We start from the raw sequence: 7,500 nt of genomic DNA, 5'->3' as shown, positions 1-7,500 counted from the left end.
TTCAGTTTTCCTGTCTGTGCCTAAGCAATGCTTAAGTATTGCTATCTTTAATATCGCAAATTAATTATTGAACAATTTAATTCCAGCATTCCAGTGATGACAAATTTGTGACGTGATTTGTCAACATTCCACATCCGGTGAAGTTTTCCAGTTCCGAAAAATTAATGAACTCGCTAAACCACGTAATACACACATTAAAAAAATCCGTAAGTGGCAAATTGACCCCATTCCAAGATAAAACTAAGTTACTGTCCACATTTTCATGTCTCTGAAAAGTGTTCTTTTTTTCTTAAGTAAAACTATTTGATATTTGTATGCTATTCGATATGTCAAAATTCCTTGATTGTAGAATTAAGATTAGGATCAACAGTGTAATTGCACGTCCTTCACAACACTAATTGGAGAAGACTGCTGTGATTACGACAATGGTCTTTTTCTCCCTTCTCTCGTTAATGCGGACTCTTGGATGTTATATCAGTGTCCTCCTGAAACCGTTTTCCTTTTTCTTTCAGAAACGCCCTTTTACAAACATCCCTTAACGCCATATAAGATTATAAACACTGAGAGAACGGAACAGAATACAAAAATATGTCTCAGTCCAAGCGCTGAGACTGATATTGACAGTGAAACTTTTGAAAGGTGTAACAGGAGTAAAACCTCTTAGTTGAACTATGAATCAATTATTACGAGAGGGCTGAGGGAAGTAGGAGGGAAGAAAATAATATAAACGGAGGTACGGTAAGAGGAATGAAAGGGGTTTGCAGCTAGGGGACGAAGGGGCGCTGCAAAGAACCTTAAGCAATGCCTACAATGCCTGCAGCAAGCCCCTCAGTTGCGTGGTCGTATAGAGTTGGCGTGCCACTTCGTTGGCTGCGAGTTCGATTCTTGGGCCTTCCACTGATGGGGGAGAGATGTGTATTTCTGGTGATAGAAGTTCTCTCTCGATGTGGTTCGGAAGTCACGTAAAGCCGTTGGTCCCGTAGCTGAATAGCCACAGGTTCCATGCAACGTACAAACACCATACAAACAAACAAACAATGCCTACAGCTTGAGGTACACTGACGTCACTACCACCTTACGGAGTATAATAAGATAGTCCCAGAATAACTTCCACCGACACGACAGAAAAAGTTCGAGATGACTTACTCTAAAACAGATGCTTTTAATGACTACATATTAAATCGGCATTTAAAATATATATATCAATTTCCTTCTCTTGCGTAATGGGAAAATTAAATAACCGTAAATTACCATTTAATACTCTACTTTACAATGAAATCACAATAAGCTCTGTCGTTTACAAATGCAGGAAAAATATAGATTAAAATAACATTAATTTGAAGTTGTAGGTAGAAAATGAATATCATCAAAGCGTATTTTCAGAGAAGTACGTTAATCATTAACGCGTATAGTACACTTTTGATGATGCTTGTACCAATTTCCTTTGCTTTTACCAATTTCGTTTTCATTTTCTGTTTCGCAAGTGTAATATAGTTCTTAAGAGCTAATCTCTGCACGCTTTTTCAGGTACACAGAACTTAATGAAGAAACCATGGCGCAGATCAAAAGGGCAACGATAAAGTCAGTCAATGATATTCCCACATCCCAACGATGAGCCGCTGAAACTGTTCGTGAGTTTGTAGCTCTTTGCTAAAATCACCAAAAACACTAAAAGTTAAACCACTTCAGCATCCTTATAAAACTGTCGTTAGACCACATCTCTTATGACAGGTCATTAAGAGTCTGTAACTTTTTTCAGTCGATACTTTGCCTATTTTTTTAGGATAACGGAATAGCTGTTTATATCTTATTTAGTATATGCCTACAGGGAGAGAGAGAGAGAGAGAGAGAGAGAGAGAGAGAGAGAGAGAGAGAGAGAGAGATACACTGGTGTAGTCTCATAACTCCTAGAAATCGATAGTTCTGGCAAGCCACAGAAACAAATGAAAACAGAGAGACCCACCTTACAGAACAGCGAGAATGCCATTGTTTTATTTTCACGACTCCTACAAGATCTAAAAGGTTGGTCTGCCCTACTCTCTTCTTGCTCTACTGCATTTCATCCTTTCTCACCAGGGAAATAACACTGACAGCTTTTATCTACTCTGTTCTGGTTATGAAAGACGTTAGCATTTCTACTCAAGCATATTTGAACATTAGAAATAACTAGCTTCATTGCTAGATTTTTCAACCTTTTTCGTTACACATTTAGCAAATGGCACTGAAGCCCAGTATATTAAGGAAAATGCATGAGCATGAAAGCAAAAGCAAAAATGTCTGGGGATCACTAAGCAATCTTCCTCAGTCCCACTAACTTCACGTTATTGTATTCAAGAGCTTTGTTTGTTGCGCTCTTATGCAGATGTCTTTCTTTCGTGCAGCGTTTGCCTGGGATGTTGGTCTTCAGGTAAGAGCAGAATAGAACTGTTTCCCTTTGGAAGAGGAAAGCTCTCAGAAATTAGGGCTTTTGTTGTGACAGAGAGACTCTCCGTTTATTTTGAATTGTAACTGAAAGGACTGGGGATAAGTCTTTTTCTGAATATGCCATTGTCATTTTAATGTTGAGTGAAGCATCACCAACTGTCAGTTTTAAATTGGATTATGTAACAATATGACATCGTTCATATCTAACAAAAACCCAACAGATATTTATGCGAAACAGAAACCAGCCAGAGAGAGAGAGAGAGAGAGAGAGAGAGAGAGAGAGAGAGAGAGAGAGAGAGAGAGAGAGAGAGAGAATCGAAAGCAATGTCATCTGACCGAGACTGCACCGTGGATACACACTGTGCAGGATCTCATTTGTAATGGGAACCAAAAACACATTTATGTTATACTGAAATAAAGACAAACAATAACTTTGTAAGGAGAACGTAACGAAAGACCACCACCGCCTTGTCTGCCAGTGTCCTGCGCTACGATCCGTGACTGATAACTCTCTCCTGTGATAGGTCGGTTTTGCTCTGCTCTTATTCCCTCGGGATATAGGAAGCAGAAGTATTCAGCTCACATTTCGATTCCTTGAATGATAATTTTTCAGGAGTCTCTTTTAACTAATTAGTGAAATTGTATTTGAATCAGTTGCGTTTAAGAACATAGTACTCTTTTTATTTCTTCGCCAGAAATCAGTAATTACTGAACCCGCCGCCGTTTGTCTGTTGCTTAACCCTTCCTTCTAAAATTGTACCACTGAAGATTTTCATAAATTTTCCTTCTTTCCCTCCCAACCTTTCTGTAATCATTCAATATGACCACTAAATCACGGAACGGTTGATAAAACTCATAATCTTCCCAGGCAGCCTCAAAAATGACTTCTAATGATGCATGATGCTCTCCTTGTCTCTATTCATCTCGGGGATCAGCCCTTATTAAAACTCAGGCTAAATTACTACCGCCCAGAAAATTCTCCAAATTCTGAGACGGTACCTGGGTGGTTCTTGCTTTTAATCTTTGATGTAGTCCGGTTTTTTCTTGGGTTTTATTTTTTGTTTTAGGACGGGTCTATGAAATCCCTCTCATATTTTATTTCTTACCAAAGAAACTAAGTTTTATTATTACTATTATTCAGAAGACGAAACCTAATCTTATGGAACAAACCCGCAGACGCCACTTACTTGAAATTCAAGCTTCCAAACAATATTGTAATCATGAAGAAGAGCTTAGGGGAGTTCAAGAGAAATACAGAAAGAGATGTCATTTATCTAAAAAAAAAAAAAAATAAAAAAATAAATGATAATTTTGTAAAAAGACAGGAATGTATTACAATGCCAGGGGAACAGGATTTGGGTACCAATGCATTAAGTAAAATGTCCTCTTTCCCAAATACCTTGTGAGTACTCATCGTCAGCTTATTGCCAAGAGTCAAGATCCCTTTTAAATAGACTTTCACAGAACTCTATCCATTTACATTTATTCCACGAACTTCCTAGCTACCAGCAATGTCATCCCTTTCTCTTCTACCTATCTTTAAATCCCATATTACAGCCGCCTTCCATTCTCCAAACCCATCGGAGAACAGATTCAAACCCCCTTAGAAATTCCCTTTCACTCAGATTCGTTTATATTCCTGGACCCTATTCATTCACTATAAGTGCCTTAAGTCCCACCATTCTCAATCTTACGCATGTCTTGAAACTGCAAAGTTATTAGTAATAAGCCAAAGCCTGTTGGAATAACAGTTGTTTCATTACTATATAAGTTTGGTAATTGTTATCATTATTCCAATAATAAGCACAATTTAATAGTAACTATTATTATTATTATTATTATTATTATTATTATTATTATTATTATTATTATTATTATTATTATTATTATTATTATTATTATTATTATTTGAGGAAATTTGACCCTCTTCTAAGCCTATTCTGGCAGCATCAGTTTTTTCTTTTATTTCTATTATTATCTTTTCTTTAAGGCTGATGTCTGCTAATAACTGGCCGATGTACATAATGTGGATAAACCGAAAGATGATAATTCTGAATAAAGTAGTTTATTTTGGTATATAAAGTGGAATTTATACATGTGTCCGTAGTTTCATTATGTATGCCCACTGTAAAATCACGTGTGCATACACCTCGAAACTCTACGCGTACATCACGCCGTGTTTAACTTCCACCTTCATGCATCAGAACAAAAACGGTACTTTATTCAGAACTAAATTGCCTTTCGCCTTTTCCAGAATATGTACATACAGCAGCTCTTATCAGATAAAAGCCTTGAAGAAATGAACATAACAAGAATAATTGAAAAGACTTAGAATAAAATAAATTCCACTACTGCTGCTTTCTTTATAACAGACTCTTTTGATCATCATAAATGAAGACAGTGTTTGCTAATTAGTGTGAAAGCAAGCTACAGCAAAAGCACTTAATTATTAAGAGAAAGACAGGAGAAATAAGAAAGGCCTTTAAGTATTAACCTCACGTCAACTGGCCTACGTCCCAATCTCCATGAATTAAGATATTAAATGAAAAATCAGAAATATTATCAGTCATGATTATGATCTGCACCTTTCAGTAGATGAGAGAGAGAGAGAGAGAGAGAGAGAGAGAGAGAGAGAGAGAGAGAGAGAGAGAGAGAGAGAGGGTTGTCTGGCGTCAGATTGGCTTGCCCCTGAATGGCTGTGTTTTTAGTGTTAACACCAAAGACACAGTTATTTATCATACTCTCCATATCACTACTAAGAATAAGGGCAGCTTCATTTCTCTTAAGTAGAGACTTGACCACACCCATAAGCATTGCATCATCGGTATCCTGAACAACCTTGTTTCAGGCCAATAACCTTATCACTTGTATACACTAAGAATAACAGTGGACCAAGTGTACCACCCGGTGGAACTCAAGGCTCATTGGTTCACTAAAGACCCCATCAATAGCAACCCGCTGCTGACTACCTGTAAGGAAGTCTTAAAGTAAACCTAAAACATATCCACCCGCTCTGAAATTCTGAAGTTTATAAGTAAGTCCCTTATGATTTACTACATCGAAATCAGCACTAAGATCTATTTAAACTACTCTACAATTAAAACCCTTACCAAGGTTCTCTAGCAAAGCGTATTATAAGTACCCAATGCTTTCTATATGCATATTAACTATCAACTGACAATTCTTTGTATGCAAGATACTTGTACAGTAGCTTAAAATGAGTCTCTGCAACTTTGGAAAGCCCAGAGAAAAGAGAAGTTGGTCTATAGTTACTGCAGTCTAAGAAATACCGCTCTTTGGAACAGGTACAGTATTACTAAGCTCGCGCTCAACCGCAAAGATACTACGTCGACATAAAAATCTATAGAATATACTGATCATGGAAGCTAACACAGTAGAAACTGTTTTAAAAAACAAAGGGAAGAAACCATCAGGATTTTTCCTATCCCAGCTATCAGATTATCAAGAATTTTCTTGGTATCCCCAGAACGAAATGCACATTTTCCAAGAAGAGGTTTCACAAGATTTGGAGACAAATCTTATGAAACAATAATCCTTCCTACTGATTTTGATTTCCTTATAGTCCATCCCTTCCCCGTATTATTTCTTCAGGTATTTTTTAAAAATAAAATATCAATGTTTTTATGTCTTCCTCTATAACAAGATAATGAAATCTCAGTTTCTTGAAACTCACTGAACCTCTTTGCAATTCTCACAAATTTAGCCAATTCCTATACGTATTTCTTCCTTTATGTTTCATTCCTTTTCCCGATTCGCTTTATCTAATTTTTACATCTTTTCTCTAATTCCACTTTTGTCTGCGATTTCCCCCCGTTTTCCGCTTTGGTTCATTTTGCCCTCGGTTCTCTCTCTTTATTATCTTTTCTATTTTTCTATTTGTTCTTTTATCCCAAAACCTCTCGTAAAATTCCATTCATTATGAGCTGCGAGTATTTCTATCCTTCCCATGTGTAAGACTTGCAATGCAGAAACGCCTTTTGGATTTCATCTACCTTACGGATATTAATCATTATATTCCTGTACACTTCTATTCTTTAAGGCACTTCTTTTACTAAATGTGGAGCCTTGCAGATCTATTTATATGTAGAAAATCTCGGAAAGTATCTGTATCTTTCTTATTAGATACTTTTTCCTTACATTTGATTACACAGAATTCTGTTATTTCTTCTTGGAAGAAGAAAGAACCTCTCGCTCTCTCTCTCTCTCTTTCATGGTGTCTCCTCGGATGTACTAACAAGTCTTTGAGACATTCTAATTCTTGTAATTCCTTGTAACTCCTTGTAACTCTCTCTCTCTCTCTCTCTCTCTCTCTCTCTCTCTCTCTCTCTCTCTCTCTCTAAGTTTCTTGTAGATGGCATTCTTTTACATATATACACAAGTAAACATTTATGAATTATATTAGAACTATTAAAAAAACCATCCTAGATGGACTGGCAAGCAATATCTATAACAGCAACTGACTATTCATCAGTCTTTCCAAGTTATTTTGTCAATTTAATTAATGAAACCTTTGTTTTTTCTGAGCTGGTTCGGCAAATCCTCGAGAATCCTGAGACCAACAAATCTTGAATTCCGCCGGGCGATCGATATAATTATATTATTATTATTCATTATTATTACTTATTATTAATTATTATTATTATTATTTATTAATTATTATTGCATTACCATTTATTATTTTATTATTATTATTATTTAAGAAGCTTATTCATATGGAACAAGCCCGCAGGCGCCATTGACTTGAAATTCAGTTTTCCAAAGAATACGTCGTTCAATAGGATAAAGTAAGATGAGGTAAGGGGAAATACAAAAAGAATAGACCTATCTTAATATATAAAAATCCAGGACTATAGATACTATTGTAGTACAAGAAGGACAGCCACAAAATCATTCAAAATAGGTGTGTGTAGTGGTAAGATTTACGCGTGTACTTTAGTTTTACTACAACAAATAACTCTTCTAAAAACAGCCTGTATGGCATGCGTGCAAATAATACAAATCAAAGAATAACAGGAAGTATCGAGAAGAAAAGGAAAACCATCATTTGAAAAGAAA

This window comes from Macrobrachium nipponense, chromosome 14, assembly GCF_015104395.2.
Source record: "Macrobrachium nipponense isolate FS-2020 chromosome 14, ASM1510439v2, whole genome shotgun sequence".
In the NCBI taxonomy this organism is placed as follows: Eukaryota; Metazoa; Arthropoda; class Malacostraca; order Decapoda; family Palaemonidae; genus Macrobrachium; species Macrobrachium nipponense.
This window is presented reverse-complemented; position numbering follows the sequence as displayed.